The 16598-nt window shown below is 42.1% G+C and overlaps 1 non-coding gene across 1 annotated transcript; it reads left to right on the plus strand.

Moving 5' to 3' along the window:
- Positions 1-13701: 13701 nt before the first annotated feature.
- LOC111764098 (small nucleolar RNA SNORA31) lies at positions 13702-13829 on the plus strand. The gene has a single exon (XR_002796791.1). It is a non-coding gene; the product is annotated as a small nucleolar RNA SNORA31 (small nucleolar RNA).
- The last annotated feature ends 2769 nt before the right edge of the window (positions 13830-16598 follow it).

Consider the following 16598-nt stretch of genomic DNA (forward strand, 5'->3'; position numbering starts at 1 on the left):
GCCTCTCCCAATCCCGAGCCCTCCCTGCTTTCGCAAACCTGCTACATCTTTGTCCCACCACCACGTTGAGCGTCCCCATGGTCACCTATGCCCAGAGCAAAACAAAACCCCGATCCGAGGGGGGCTCCCCAAGTGCCCAGCGCCACGGGCCCATCACCGCCCAATTCTGGATGCTCTATTTCTACTAAAGCAGCCAAAGGTAGCATTAGCTTTCTTGGCAGCCTTGCCACTGCTGAGTCACTCTGAGCTTTTTGTTTCTATAAAACATATTTTAAAGATTGTAAAAGTAATTTTGTGCTCATCGGAGAAAAATGTGAAAACACAGTAAAGTATAAAAAAGATAATTAGAACTCTATCATCCCTCATTTTGATATATTTCTCTTCGGTCTTAGCCAATTTAAAAACATTTTTTAAGCTAATGTTTACTTAGTCTATATGTAGCTTTCACTGAGGCTTTTTATCAAGAGCATTTTGCATATCATTAAAAAATTTTTGAAAAGACTACATTTAATGTATTAATGAGATTCCTTTTATGGATTCGTGGTACAATAGATAACATCGACTACAGGCGACTCTCTGTCAGATGTTTTCGCCTAAGAAGGAAATGAAGGCTTAGAGCGGTTGAGGAGCTGGTTCACAATCACACAGCTAGTAAGTGCAGGTGCTGATTTTGAACTCAAGATCCCCTTATTTGGAGTCAGCGCTCACTCCAGGCCACCCTGCTGGCTGCAGCGTGTGGCTCACAGGTGTGCCAGCTGGTGTCTGAAGGCAGTGGGCAGGCCTCACCCCTCGCCTCCACCTGGGCGGTCTGGGTATCAAACTCTGGGCCCTCCATATGGTAGGCGAACGCTCCATCAGTTGAGCCACAACTGCTTCCCCAAAATCTCCTGAACACCTCTCCACTGTGTAAATACTGCCCCCCTTATATAGGCGAATGGGGACCCATATTTCCAAGTCTCCTTGTTATTAAGGTATGGATGTTGAATTTAGGTTCCACTAATCACACGCAGTCACAGGAAACTTAGATTTGGCCTAAGTTATGTGGGGAACGAGGTAAAGTACAGGACTCCCGTTGCAAATGGTGGCTGTGTGGGTACACGTGGGACCTGCAGCCACAGTGGCAGCCTCCTGATATTGACGTTCCTGATTGCGGCAGAGGCAGTTCTTCAGTGTGATACAGGAACCATTCCTGGAAGTGCATTCTTGAGTCTGTTTTTCCAATCTCCTTGCTTCTATTGTCTAATACCCTTACTAAAACCCTTTATCCTTCAGTGGGGGAGAGTGGATCCTGTTACTTGCAACTAATTAATACCAGGTATTAGTGAGGACTCACTTATTCAACAAATACCTATCCATGCCTAATAGATAGACAAAGTCCTTGATCACTTGGAGTTTCTATTCTTGTTTGTGGAGATGACAATAAAGAAACAACTAAGGGAAAGCAGACTTGGCCCAGTCATTAGGGCGTCCGCCTACCACATGGGAGGTCCATAGTTCAAACCTGGGACCTCCTTGACCCATGTGGAGCTGGCCCATGCACAGTGCTGATGTGCGCAAGGAGTGCCGTGCCACTCAGGGGTGTTCCTGCGTAGGGGAGCCCCACACGCAAGGAGTGCACCCCATAAGGAGAGCTGCCCAGCGCGAAAGAAAGTGCAGCCTGCCCAGGAATGGCGCCGCACACACGGAGAACTGACACACAAGATGACTCAACAAATAGAAACAGATTCCCGTGCCACTGACAACAGAAGTGGACAAAAAAGAACATGCAGCAAATAGACACAGAGAACAGACAACTGGGGTGGGGGGGAAGAGGAGAGAAATAAATAAATCTTTAAAAAAAAAAAAAAGAAACAACTAAGTGCCTGTGTCAAGTGCTAATGTGTGCTATGGAGAAAAAATTTAAAAGATAAGTGGATGGATTGCTCCTTTACACAGGTAGGTCAGGAGGCCTTTGTTGGCAAGGTGACTTTTGAACTGAGACCTGAAGAGGTGAGGGAGGGAGCTATGCAGATAGCTGGGGGGGAAGAACTTTCCAGCAAGTACAAAGCTCCTGAGGTGAGAGAATCCTTGGTTTGTTTTTGGAGCAGGATGCTGGTGTAGCTGGAATGGAGTAAATAAGAGCACTCTGACCCCATACATAGAATACATACACACACCACATATGCACAGATGGGGGAATTATCCCCACAGAGATGCCTAAGAAGCTAAACAAGCAGCTGAGCTCTTCAAACTAGAATAGAGACAGAAGGCAGCTCAAGACACAGACTACACCTTGGGAGATGCAGACTAAACCTTGGGAGAATATCAACTCTTTACAGGAGGAGAAATGAGAAGCCAGCAAAGGAGATGGAGAAAGAGGGGTGGGGTGGGTGTGGGGGAAGAGAAAGGGAATGGCTGTCCTCTCCAAGTCTACGTTGGCATGAGTTACCATAGTCGAGCTGTAGAAGGGGGTGCAGCTGAAATGCCAAATGCTGAAGACACGGTTAAGAGAGCAAGTACTAATGAAAAAAGACATCACATTGACAAATTCTAAGTCAGCAGTGACTTCAAATGGTATATATTCAGGAGAGTACAGAGGCTAAGCCAGACAAAGATAATAGAGAGGAGGTGGGAGAAGTGTGGAGTCTAAAGTGGGTACTAATTGTTGGAAAAATCTGATTGAGAAAAGTAGAGAGGGAAGTGGATGTGGCTCAAGCAATTGGGCTCCTATCTATCATATAGGAGGTCCAGAGTTCGATACCCAGGGCCTCCTGGTGAAGGCAAGCTGGCCCATGTGGTGGGATGCCCCATGCAGAGTGCTGGCCCACACAGAGAGCTGGTGCAGCAAGATGACGCAACAACAACAAAAACGACACAGAGGACAGATACTAAGAGATGCAGCAGATCAGGGAGCTGAGGTGGTGTAAGAGAATGATCACCTCTCTCCCACTCCGAAGGTCCCAGGAGCAGTTCCTGGAGTCACCTAATGAGAATACATGCAGACACAGAAGAACACACAGCAAATAGACACAGAGAGCAGACAATGGGGTGGGGGTGAGGGTGGAAATAAATAAAATCTTTTTTAGAAAAGTAGAGAACCAGGATAGGAGATGAGAGCAGGTTTCTAACTGATAAGGCAAGAGCTCCCGGAGAGGGAATTTTTATATTATGTGGAGAAACTGAAAAATTAATTAAAGGGACCAAGTGTTACACACTACAGGATGTGGGAAGATTTGGACCCAGATCTTCCTTTCCTTTTATCCAGGGAGAAAGGCAGAAGGGTTGATGTGCAGGGACACTTGGACAACCCTGTGGATGTGGCAGGGTTAAGGGTGGTTCTTGGCCATTTGCCAATTACTTTTCCTTCACCTGTGAGTTTATGGATGTTGAAGACCTCCACTAAGAAAGCTAGTACCCTGAGGCCTAAAATGTCCTCTTCTCAAGAGAACGTCATGTCATTTAAATCAAGAGAAGAGAAAAGGGCACAAAACGTTCTTTAGTCTTGATGTCTTATGTTGGTTCATTAGAAAACTTTGCAAGCTAGCTGCTTTACAGTACCTGCTAGAGAACTGAAGAAGCACCTTTCCCAGTTCCCCTAATGAGAACAGTGATAATGAAATCTATTGTCATCATGGTCAATCAACTTGGGCATAACAAATGGGATGCAGGTCCATGGAGAAAAACAGAGACCAGGTTATATCCACAGAGTTCCCCATAGATTAAAACTTTTTGTCTACCTCTCCTGAGACAGAGGGGCAGAAGGTAGAATACTGGAGTACTGAAATGGGTCATCCATGCAGAAAGAGAAGCCTCTTCAACAAAGAGGCAGAAAGCCACTGAAGGTGATACCTGATTATTACTTAATGCAATCTTTATCAGAAAATGAAGGGATTTTAAGAAAATGCATTCTGACTATTGTCTCTCTTAGAAAGCTGAACCTTTTACAGATTGCTTTATAAAAGATACTAACTTGAGAACTACAAAGAAGGAAACCTCCCATGATCTTTGGCTACAAATTCCCCTATAGATACTTAGAAATGAAGAGAAGAGAATTATAGGGAAGCTCATTCCTGATGACCTCTCTCTTCCCAGCAATGGGGCAAGTAGAGGCATAGTCTGCAAGAATTTCCAGAAAGGTGGGATTGGGAGGTTATGAAATATGGTGAAAACTGGGATAACTGCTATGGGACATGAATTAGAGAAAAAAAGGTGATCAAACACAGTTGAGCAACATTGAGGTCCATATGAAACTAGAGAGCTTGCATGTGTAGCAGGCATGTCAGTCTAGAGCCATGGCCATCTCCAGAAATTCCTTGTAATGCAGAGGACAAGGGACCAAAAAGTGGGAAACAGAGTGATCTGGGGCAGGAGGGCATATATTGAGACCCACAGATGCTTGTATACCCTTTGATACCCTTTGGAGCAGCAATTCTACTTCTAGGAATTTCTTCTTAGTCAATAATCAGAAGATTTCAAGAAAGTTTATCAAAGACTTTATTTTTTTTTTAAAGATTTATTTTTTATTTATTTCTCCTCCCCCCCTCCCCTGAGTTCTCTGCTCTCTGTGTCCATTTGCTGTGTGTTCTTCTGTGACCACTTCTATCCTTATCAGTGGCACCGGGAATCTGTTTCTTTTTCTTGCATCATCTTGCTGTGTCAGCTCTCCGTGTGGGTGGCGCCACTCTTGGGCAGGCTGCACTTTCTTTCGCACTGGGTGGCTCTCCCTACACGGGGGACACCCCTGCATGGCAGGGCACTCCTTGCACACATCAGCACTGTGCGTGGGCCAGCTCCACACGGGTCAAGGAGGCCCGGGGTTTGAACCGCAGACCTCCCATGTGGTAGGCGGACACCCTATACATTGGGCCGAGTCCGCTTCCCTCTTTATTCTTTATAATGTAGTATTTCATCTGAATCTTCACAAAGTATGTGGATTCTATTTATGGTTAAAAAAAGAAGAAGAAGAAACTTGAGAGTAATCCCCAGGGAGATAACCAGCAAAGAGCCACAGAGATGCATTACCTTGTGAATAACCACATTCTAGGGGTTTTGTGCTCAGCTTCGCTCACTTAGAAACTCTACTTAATACCTTTTTTCAATGAAGAATGTATTCTGCTGCAAATAATCAAAGTTCTACCAACTTTGACTTAAAAAGATAGGATTTATTTTTCTGCCAATTCAGAGCTAGTGCAGCTGCTCTCCCATGCTATCACAGAGCCATCTTCCATTGTCTTCTCTGACATCCTTGGTAGGACTTTTTCATCTATGGTCACAAAATGGCTGCTGCACTCCCAGGCCTCACATAGTTTCATGTTCTATATAGAAAGAAGACGGAAGGACAAAAGCATTGGCTCTTAGCAAGTCTTTACCTTTGTTGTTCAGAAAAAAAGCCACACTCTAGGAACGTCCACCAACGTTGCATTGTCGGTCAGAACTATGGTGCATGGCTACGCCAGCTGTGAGAGCCAAGGGAGGTGAGTATTTTTAGCTCAGGTCATGTTTCCTTGAACAAATATATAAATTTCTATTGGTAAGCAAAAATGGGAAATAGATAGGAGTGGCAACTGTCCATGATGACAAAGTGACCATTCTGGCAGGGAATGGTTCATACTTCTCAACTTACAATGGACTGACATATTAACCAGACACCAGTGCATCCATCACCAGTACAGGGTATACCATTCCAGTGATGGAATTCTCTTGTTTTCCACCAGAACACCCTCCTTTCCAATATTAGGGAACCAGAAAGTAAAATTATCAATCTAAACATTGTTTGGTGAGCACGGAATCAGATCAAATGGATGCAGCTAATATTAGAGGATATTTCACCCAGGATGTGAGGTACTATCCCTGCCCAAGTAAGTCAGCTCTCCAGTGACTCCATTACTCGTGTCAGCCGCATACAGTGTCCCAGTCTGCTGGAATGTATCAGACAAACACTGTCAACTTTCTTCTCTCTGACTCCCGTTTTGCTCTGTGTCTATGCACACATCTCCTTTCCTCTTGGTCACATGATTTATTTAGATTTGTTAATGTCATCTCTTTGGTTTGCATTTAGCCCAGAAGGTACCCTGTTTCTTACCATTTGTGTTGACTGTATTGATCAAATTTTCAGAGTTTTGAAGGGCCTCTATATCCTCATCACAGGGTGACCACAGGTCAAAGCACTGCAGGTGAAAGACTCTGGCCATCTCAGGCCACTGATGAGGACTACAGTATTGTTTCTTTTCAGCATCCAGTTTGAAAAAGAACAATGATAACCTGAAATCCACCCCAGACTGCCAAAGAGTCTCAAAATTGCATCATAAGAGAAGTGATTGAACCTGATAGAGCCAGGGGAGGTTGGCTATGGATACAATGGGGAGGAGATGGAGGGAGGTCTGCAGAGTAGAGTTCACTATGAACAGTGCGCACCAGGATTGGAGTGACGAGTAAAAGTCAAAACCATCTAGGAGAGTGGACAAGGCCCAGAGGGCAATAGCCACATTGAGTGGTAATATTGTGTACCTGCAGGCAACAGCATGTATTTCAAAGCGTGAGAAGCAGAGAGAATGGTGCTAAGGGAGCAAGAGAAGATGTGACCCTGCCTGACCTCCTGAGACAGGAGAGGAAGGTGATAGAAGGTGATTCTTCAGGAAAAGTGAGAAAGCAGTTTGAATATGGTGTTATGAGTTAGCTTTCCATCTTCTCCTCTTGGAAATCATCTAAGAGTATCATGGAGATGGAAAACAGAAACACAATCACCATATCACAGAAAACCAGGAAACACTTAAAACTTTGAACTACAAAATCTCCAAATACCGGGACCTTTACAGGGGTGTCCTCAGCAAGATGAGGGCACACATTTGGGTGGAAAACTGGAATTCCTTGTTTGCAACAGTGGAAACAGACCACCTATCTTAGTTTGCCTGGCTGCTGAGACAAATGCCATACAGTAATTTAGTGTAAACAACAGAAATTTATTGGCTCATGGTTTTGAGGTTAGAAGTCCAAAATCGAGGTGTCAGCAAGATGATGCTTTCTGCCTGAAGACTGTGACTTTCTAGGGCTGACCGCCAGCGATCCTTGGTCCTTGAACTTTTCTGTCACATAGCAGCACACATAGTGATGTCTTCTCCTTTCTAGTCCAGGTTCTGTTGACTTCCAGTCCTCATCCCATGGCCTTTTTTAATAAGGCCACAGTAATAGGATCAAGACCTGATTCAGTTGGCTATACCTTAACTAAAAACATCTTCCAAGGTTCCTATTTACAGTGGGTTCACACCTACAAGAATGGGATTAAGAACACGTATTTTTCTAGAATACATAATTCAACCTACCACACAACCTACATTTACAGAGTGAGCTTCCCTAGACCTAATTTGATTAAAGAAACAGAAGTCAGAGTAAAGGAGCCATCACAGTAACAAGCTATGTTTGTAGGTAATAGTCTTTCCCTGGGAGGGCAGTATGCCTTTGAAGGAACGACTTGTTGTACCAGCTGCTGGGGGTGCTTTAAAAAAACAGCCTTCTGTTGTCAACCCCTTCACCTATTTCATCAGCTGAAGAAACCTGCCTCACCCCAAGCCACGCCCTTCTGTGTGTAACCCATATCCAGTAACTGAGGGAAGCAAAGACATAAAAGCCCACCCTTTCAGCTGAACACAGGGCAACCCCAATGTGTTCTTTCAGCTCCAGAACGCCCCCATTGGGTCAACTGAGGCTGACTGGCCTCATGACTCCTGCTACGCAACCCTGCTTCCTGCCCCACCCTCCCACAGATACTGATCCCAGGGGCACTCCATAACAAACGTCCTGAGCACTAACCTCCACCTCAGACACTGCTTCCTGGAGAACCCAAACTGTTATACCCTGTGGCAATGGGGGGAGAAAAAACTTTACATTATGAAAAGCCCCACACCTTCCTATATCCAGTGAATGGGGAAAAGTAAAGGCAAGAAAATTCACATTTTGAAAAACTCATCTCTGGCTCATACTCTCAGAACTTGCTCTGCAGGCCAAAGCAGCTTGCAGACAGCTAAAGCAGTGTAAGAAACAATTAAGTCAAAGCTGCCTGGGGCAAAGGATTACCTGCTATAAGTCATACATTAGCATACCTCTGAGGGGAGAAAGTCTATTTCATAGGAAGTAGAGGGAACACTCAAGTTCTAGTGTATGGGGTACTTCCTAGGGCACAAGACAAGGTTCAGAAAAGACAGAGAAGTTCTTGCACTTCACATTCACCTCAGGCTGATCTTGGTAGGAGAGCTAAACTCTAAAGGAAAGCACAAGCCAATGCACAGCAAATTTGCAAACACTGCGAAAGGTGTTTTTTGAATAAGTTTGTTTATTATTGATAGCTCCTAGTGCTCAAGGAAATAGCATACCAATAACTGGATACAAACTTAAGGAACAGGCAGCTGAAGGACTAAATCCCAGAGTTAACACTTTAGAATATTGACATGTACAGTGTGCAACAAAAGATTACAAAACAAATAAAGAAGCAGGAAGTGATGGCCATCCAAAGGAACAAGATAAAAATCAAGAAATCATCAATAAAGAAGACCAGACTTTGAACATACAGGACAAAGATTTTTTTTTTCAATGATCTTCAATATGCTCAAGGAGGTAAAGGAAAATGCAGAGAGAGATCTAAAGGATATCAGGAAAACAATGAATGAAAAATATGAGAATCTCAGTAAAGAGAGAGAAATTGTAAAGCAGAGACAACAGAAATATTGGCTTTAAAGACTACAATAAGTGAAATGAAAAAATTCCCTAGAGGGTTTCAATAGTAGATTGGAGGGAGCAGAAGAAATGATCCGTTAAATTGAAGACAAGACAGTTGAAATGATTTGGGATGAGAAACATAAAGAAAAAAAGGAAAAAAAAAAAAGGAACAGAACTTAAAAGATATGTGGGACACCATCAAGAATACTAATATATGTATTATGGGTTTTACAAAAGGAGAAGAGAGAAAGGGGAAGAAAGAATATTCAAAGAAATAAACTTCCCAAATCTAAGGAAAGAGATGAATATGCTCATTCAAGAGAAAGGGGATTTCATGCTTGCATGGTACAGAGTTTCTGTTTGGGATGATTGACAAGTTTTGGTGATGGGTGGTGGTGATGGTAGCACAACAATGTGAATGTAATTCACAGCACTGAAATTACTTATTTGATATAGTTAAAATAGAAAACTTTAGGGTATGTGTATGTTATTAGAATTTTTAAAAAATTTTTAAACATAGGGCTGTACAGCACAGTGAACCCTAATGTAAATTATGGGTTATAGCTAATAGTATAATTATAATAATATTGTTTCATCAAAGGTACCACCCTAAAGCAAAGTGGTAATAACAGGAAAAACTACATGTGAGGGAGGTATATGAGAACTCTGTATGTTCTGTATGATTTTTCTGTCAACCTACAACTTCTCTAATAGAAAAAGGTTTTAAAAATGTGTTCCAATGAAAAGATGAAAACTGTATCCAAATATTTTGCCATGGATTTTTTTAACTTAAAGAAACAAAGTTCAAGAAAGATGGTGAGAAGACAGAAGGATACAAAAAGCAAGCTGGCAAAGTTCAGGAAAGAATAAAAGAAAAAATAAAATATTCCAGAAATGAAGTCAAAACTAGAAGCAGCACAAAGGAGAATAGTCACTGCTGAAAACAGTAAAGGATATTACACATCAAGTTTAGCTGTCATGTCTCCTCCCCTCAGTCTGTGACAGTTTCTTTCTTTCCTTCTTTTTCATAATCTCAACACTTTTGAAGAGTACTGATCAGGTATTTTGTAGAATATTCATCAATTTGGGTTTATCTGATGTTTTTTCTTGATGAGACCAGGGTTATATGTTTTCTAGAAAAAATACCACAGTGGTGGCTAGAAGTAATTTGGAGTATGATGCTATAATGGGATATAGTTCATTTAGTAAGTCCATAGAGGCTGGTAAAGACCGATTAGGGTAGGTGTATTAGTTTGCCACAGGGCTGCCAGTGCAAAGTACCAGAAATGGGTTGTTTTTATAAAGGGGATTTAGTTGGGGAAAATATTACTCTTCCAAGGTCATGAAATGTCCAAATCAAGGCATCAGCAGACATGCTTTCTCACCAAAGTCAGCTACTGGTGATCTTGGCATCCTGCCATTTGGCAAGGCAAGATGGCAACCAAGGTTCCTGCCTTACCCTCAAGGAGCACCATGTCCCAGAGCTCAGCTGTGGGCTATCAGGCATACAGCCTGTCTCTTTCTAGGCCTCCTCTTTCAGCCTTGGCTGCTCTGTCTTCTCCTGGAGTTCAGATGTTGGCAATCAGGCATAGGGCAGGGCTTGTCTTGTCAGCCTTGATCTGTTTCATGGGCTCAGCCCCTCAGGGACCTCTTTCCTCTGTCCTCACTGATTCCAGACTCTGGGACCTCTCTCAGCCTCTTGGGGCTTTTCTCTCTTCCTGCAGTCCTCTCTTTCACATGGCAGGGTCATAATGGTGGTTGTCCATGTTCTCAGCTTATATAAGACCTAGCAAGAGGGCGAAGACCCAACCTGAGTCAAGCCTCCTTGACATAGTTTATTCAAAAATGGTCTAATCAGGGAAGTGGATGTGACTCAGGCAACTGGGCTCCTACCTACCACATGGGACGTCACTGGTTTGGATCCTGGGTCTCCTAAAGAAGACAGCGAGCTGGCATAAGAGCCAGGCACAGTGAGCTGATACAACAAGATGATGCAACAAGAGACATGGGGAGAAAAAACAGAATGAGAGACACAACAAAGCAGGGAGCAGAGGTGGTTGAAGCAATTAGGCATCTCCCGCCTATATCGAGGTCCTGGGTTCAGCTCCTGGTGCCTTCTAAAGAAATAAGGAAGAAGAACAGACTCAGCAAATGAAAAACAACAAGGGGGTGGGGAGAAATAAATAAATAAAATAAATCTTTTTCAAAAAAAGTGGTCTAATCAAGTGATCTAATCAAGGTCCCTTAACTGGATCTAATCAAAAGGCCCCATCTACACTGCATTTACAGGCAATAGGGCCCCTAAAAAAAAAAAGTATCTGTCACATTTCCTGAGCATGCTTCTGAAGTAGATGGAAGTACGTTACTCCTTTGGACTTCTGCAGCTCTGCCAGCCAGGGATGGCTTGACATTGCCTCCAGACTAGCTCTGGAACGCTGCAGCTCACCTTCCTGTTCTCTCAAGGACCAATTGTGTTGCAACATGCTGGCTGTGTGAAGGATATACCCAGTGGAGCAATAATTGTCAGAGTAATGTGAGGAGAACCTAAACAAATACAATTGGCATTATGGCCTGCTCCCATGGAAAGACAACATGTATGGTATTGCAAACCTGGAACTTAGATATATTAACTGCAGCTCAATGAGAAACGTGTGAATTCATTGGCATGAAGTTCTGTATCTACATACCTGATAAATATGCTAATATCTCCTCCATACTGGATCATATGCAGAGGGATACTGAACATGTTAAAGTCTCGGCAAAAAACTTGGTTGTCTTAAGTACTGCCTTTATTTTGCTTGCTGTATGCTTGTCCTGTTGTTACCTTTGTTACCTTTATTGTCTTTGTGAGTTTATGTCTAGGGCATTCACCATAACGATATAAAATTTTTCTTCAACCCTAATCAGCAGAACTAGAGAAGATGAGACCTTCACGCGTTTTCCTTCTATGGGGAATACTTATGAAGCATATCTTCTTAAGAATAAGATGAATATAAACACAAGGGAGGGATTTGATAGCTGGAAAATGTGCTTACTAAAAATGTCTTCGACTAAGCAGCTCTGAAAATTCTAATACACGGATTGAGCTGGTTTTCTGTTCATCTAATTTTAGAAGTTTACTCTTTGCACTTAGTCCCTGAAGGATAGTAACCAGACCTCCTTGGTTTTGCTTACAGGAATAAGATAATGTCTCAAAGCAAAACCACAGATTAGTGTCAGGAGCACCTTATGACGCAGTGAATCTCTAACTTTCCTTGGAGACAAAAAAGCTTGATATCCTTGAGCAGTCGGCTGAGAAAGGAGTCATGAAGACCTTGCTAAACTGTGGTTAACTAGCCGCTGAAGCAGAGTGGGCATCGCGCAGTGCTTGAGTGCCTGCTTTGCATGTATGAGGTCCCAGGTCCAATCACTGGTATCTCAAAAAAAATAAAAGAGTCACTGAAACCAAGGATAGGTTTGATGTGCTTGAGATGACACAAGACTGAGAAATTGCATATACACTCCTCACAAGACCCCTGGCATCACTTGTTTTTCTTCTCCCCTACCCCTCTCCCTTGCCTATAAAAATCCTGGTCCCCATTCTCTCTTTGAACTGGTTTGGGGAAGATTCCCCCAGTTTCTTGCTTGTACACTCGAAATAAACCACCTTCTCACTGAGAAACATGTTTCTCCTTTGTAGTCCCAATACAGATGGGCACTTCGATTGGAAATAGTTGTGTTTACAGTAACAGGAATGGGTTAACTTAAGAACGCAATTTTGTGGGGTCCACAAAAGACAAACCAGGACGTTAGCAAGACAAATCCATCTTCAGAATAAGAGACTATTACAGTAAAACCAACTATTGGACTCAGCTCTTAGGCACAGAATGGATGCTGATCAGCCGGGGTGAGGGAAAAATCCATGTCGCCGAGCCCACGTGTAACCTCCATCTGTGCGGCCATAGCCACTTTGAACGTGGGCCCATTGAGAAAGAGCTGAGGTGGCTGGGAAAAAAGATAGATCGGTCTTCACAGAATGGGTCATATTGTCCTTCTGATCATTGAGAACCTCTTCTGAGGTAAGCATTCACATGAGACACAAATCACATCCCTCTTCCTCAGGTTGCTTTATCACTAATCATCCCACTCTGCTCCTTCCATGTCTCTGATGATCTGGCTGCAGCTGTTAGAAACTGTATGTGCTCCCAGAAAAGCATGTTCTTAAAGTAATCCATTCCTATGGGAGCAGACTCATTGTAAATAGGATCTTGTGATGAGGCCACTTCAGTTAAGGAGTGGCCCACCTTCATTCAGGACGACATGAGCAGAGAGAGAGAGAAAGCCCCGGGGAGCAAGAAGCTGCAAGCAATGAAACCTAGAAGAGAAGGGGGAGACCAGCAGACGTCACCATGTCCCTTGCCGTGTGGAGGAGAAGTCAAGGATTGCTGGCAGCTGGTCTTCAGAAAGAAAGCATTGCCTGATGATGCCTTGATTTGGACATTTTTCTGTGCCTTAAAATTGTAAGCTAATACATTCCCGTTTTTAAGCCAAACCATTTTGTGATATCTGGTTTCGGCAGCCTAGGAAACTAAAAACACTGTCCAAACCATTTTCCGTGCCCGTGAATTGACTTTAATCCCTCTTGAGGTCACTCACTTCAGTTCACTCCCCCTGAGACTTGAATTCAAAACATAGGTAAGTGGGAAGAGAGACAGTGGCATGTAAGGCATCTGTTTCAATGGTTATATCAATAATTCTGGCAACAACTTCTTCATCCCCAGATGGTAATTAAAGATGTTGTGTTTGGGGAGAAATAGATGTAGTGATAGTTTCCTGATCCTGGACCACAGCTAAAGTGGGAAATTCTGGAATCAGAGGGCAGCAGCTTCTTGTTTCGGGGAAAAGAGGTAAAAAGTTCCCTTGCTGGGCCAATTCTTTGGTGCTGTTCTGGGAATCAGGCCTGGAAACCCAGCCTAGAGCCGAATCAAGGCAATTCCTGTATTAAATATCTTTCTGATTGGAAAAGCTGGAATTATGCATCTCTGACAGACCTGGAACAGTTAATGCCTGCTGCTAAGGTTTCCACTACAGATGCAAGAAAAAGAAGGTCCCCATTCTTTCATCTGGTTATGGCAGCCCAGATTGAATGGGGAAATACAGGAAATTCTAAAAACATGGGGAAGGGGAAATAATCTTTGCAACTCAGAAATAAACTTCTTTGGGGAGCAGGTGTAGCACAGGGACTGAGTGCCTGCTTCCCATGCACAAGGTCCAGGGTTCAATCCCTGGTACCTCCTAACAGATTTTTTAAAAAAATAAAAATAAATAAACTTGTAAACAGCAGAAAAAAAATAGCTAGAGTTGTTTTGATTGTCTGCAACTAGGTGTCCCTGGTATCCCTGATATAGAAAGGAATGGAGAGAATGTGATATAGTAGATTAGACAGATCTAGTTACCAGAAGAAGAAAAGAAACCTGGGAGGAGAAGACCAGGGTCACAGAGGGGGAGAGAAGAAAATCACTGAAATAGAAATTAAACAGTTGGAAAAGATGCAAATACCCGAATAATCCAAAAGCACTGTTCACTAGAGTCCGAAGAAGCTCTGTGGGAGAGTGAAAGAATTCAATAAGGGACTTGGTCCTGGATTGCTAGGGGCACAGGTATGAGGTTAAAAAATGACTGGCTGACGATGTCGAATTGGGAAGCTGGCTGGTGAGGTTGATGGGAAATTCCTATGATGGTTAGTGGGAAGTGAATAGAAGTTTGTTGAGAATAGTGAAGGGTTTGTACAGAATAGACTGGGTAATTGTGATATTTGGGGAATCGACAGCTAACTCTATCTTAACAGGCAATTTCAGGTCTCAAACATCAGAGCTTCAATGTGTTATTTCCTATGGAATTAAGTTACCTGGAAAAACTCCTCAAATCCTTTAAAAACGATACATAGAGGAAAAAGGTATGTGAATCAGGACATGAGATTATGCCAACTACCTAAGAGATTTCTCCTATCTTCCTTATGAAGCAGCTACAGATGCTCTAAACACATAAAACACTGTCCAGAAATGGTGGAAAGTGATTTGGGATGGAGTTGTTATTGTCGTGCTGTTTTTGTGACAATAGAATGATGAAAGGTAGACTCTGAGGTAGATAGAGATCTGAACATAACAATTATAAGTTGGAAAAGTTCTTCAGGATGTTTCTAAACTACTGAAAATTTGGCAGACACCCCATGCAAGAGCTAGGGCCCTGAACTATGAACATCCAATTAATTAAATACCAGTGCCTCCACCGAGCCTGGAGAATGTGACTGATTTACTTTGAACTGCCAACTGGGTGCCTGTGGGCAATGGAATTATGGCCCAAGACAGACAGAGAAAATTTATAGCTCTTGGCACCTGTTCTGACTCCTTGTTTCCTTCTCGGCCTGTATGAAGGTTTCAGGTTTTTAAAAATAAGCTCATTTATAGGGATTCAATGTTCAGAATAGGTAGTACAGAATTGCCCTTCTTTTCCTCTCCACATTCACTGGGGCCAGAGATAGAGGGCTTCTCTTTGACAGATTTTCAGGTTTACAGAGTCTAATAAAGGATGACACAGAAATAAGCTCTCTCTGGACCAAGTTTGACCCCCAGCCTGGCGAAGAGTCATATAGAAATGACCCAAAGGAGACATCCAAGGGCATAGTTGGACCTTGGGCAGGGAGGGAGGTGCCTGGTCTGATTGGAAAATGCTTGCCATTATGACCTTGGCTGTCTAATGGGGCACATGCCAAGTCTGACACTTGATGTCAGACTTGGAGAAAATTTTTGCTTCTCTTTAAATTCATCTGGAAAATTCTACCCCCCATTATTCATTTATATAACCAAGACTCTTTGAATCTTTATAATGTTTTTTCAATATGTATCCTTCAAAAGAATTGAAAGCAGGGATCCAAACAGATATTTGCACACCAGTGTTCATAGAAGCATTATTTACAATTGCCAAAAGATGGAATGGAAACCACCCAAGTGTCCATCAATAGATGAACGAATAAATGAAATGTGGTGTATACATACAATGGAATACTACTCAGCTGTAAAAAGGAATGCAACAACATGGATGAACCTTGAAGACATCATGTTGAGTAAAATAAGCCAGATACAAAAGGCCAAATATTGTATGATTTCACTTATATGAAATAACTAGAATATGCAAACCCATAGAGTCAGAATCTATAATCACCAGGGGCCAGGGTGAGTATAGAGAATGGAAAGTTAATGCTTAACGGGTGCAGAGTCTCTGTTTGGGGTGATGGAAAAGTTTTGGCGATGGATGAGAGCGATGGTAGCACAACACTGTGAACATAATTAACACCACTGAATTGTACAGATGAAAGTGGTTAAAATGGGAAATTTTAGGTTGTATTTATGTTACCAGAATAAATTTTTTAAAAAACCATAGTACTATACAACACAAATAGTAAACCCTGAAGTAAACTATGGACTACAGTTAATAGTATAATTTTAATAATATTGTTTCATCAGTTATAACAAAAGTATCACACTAAAGCAAAGTGTTAATAAGAGGGAAAACCATGTTTGTCAGGAGGGTGTATGGGAACTCTGAACTTTCTGCATGATTTTTCTGTATACCTACAACTCTTCTAATGAAAAAAATAAAAATTAAAAGCATGTATCATATAAAGATATTAGAATATATATAATATTACATATGTATGTTATTATACTTATACATACTATATGTGCAATAAAATAATATTACATAACTGAGGCCAAACATGTACAGCATATCAATAAATATAATTGGGCTTAACTAATAGAAGTAAAAGATATTCAGATTGACTAAAAATTCAAATCCTAATACTGTGCTACTTATACATAAAAAAGAGATTCATAAATGTTAAAAATAAAAGGAAATTAAAATTTAAAAGA

Source organism: Dasypus novemcinctus, chromosome 5 (assembly GCF_030445035.2).
Source record: "Dasypus novemcinctus isolate mDasNov1 chromosome 5, mDasNov1.1.hap2, whole genome shotgun sequence".
Classification (NCBI taxonomy): domain Eukaryota; kingdom Metazoa; phylum Chordata; class Mammalia; order Cingulata; family Dasypodidae; genus Dasypus; species Dasypus novemcinctus.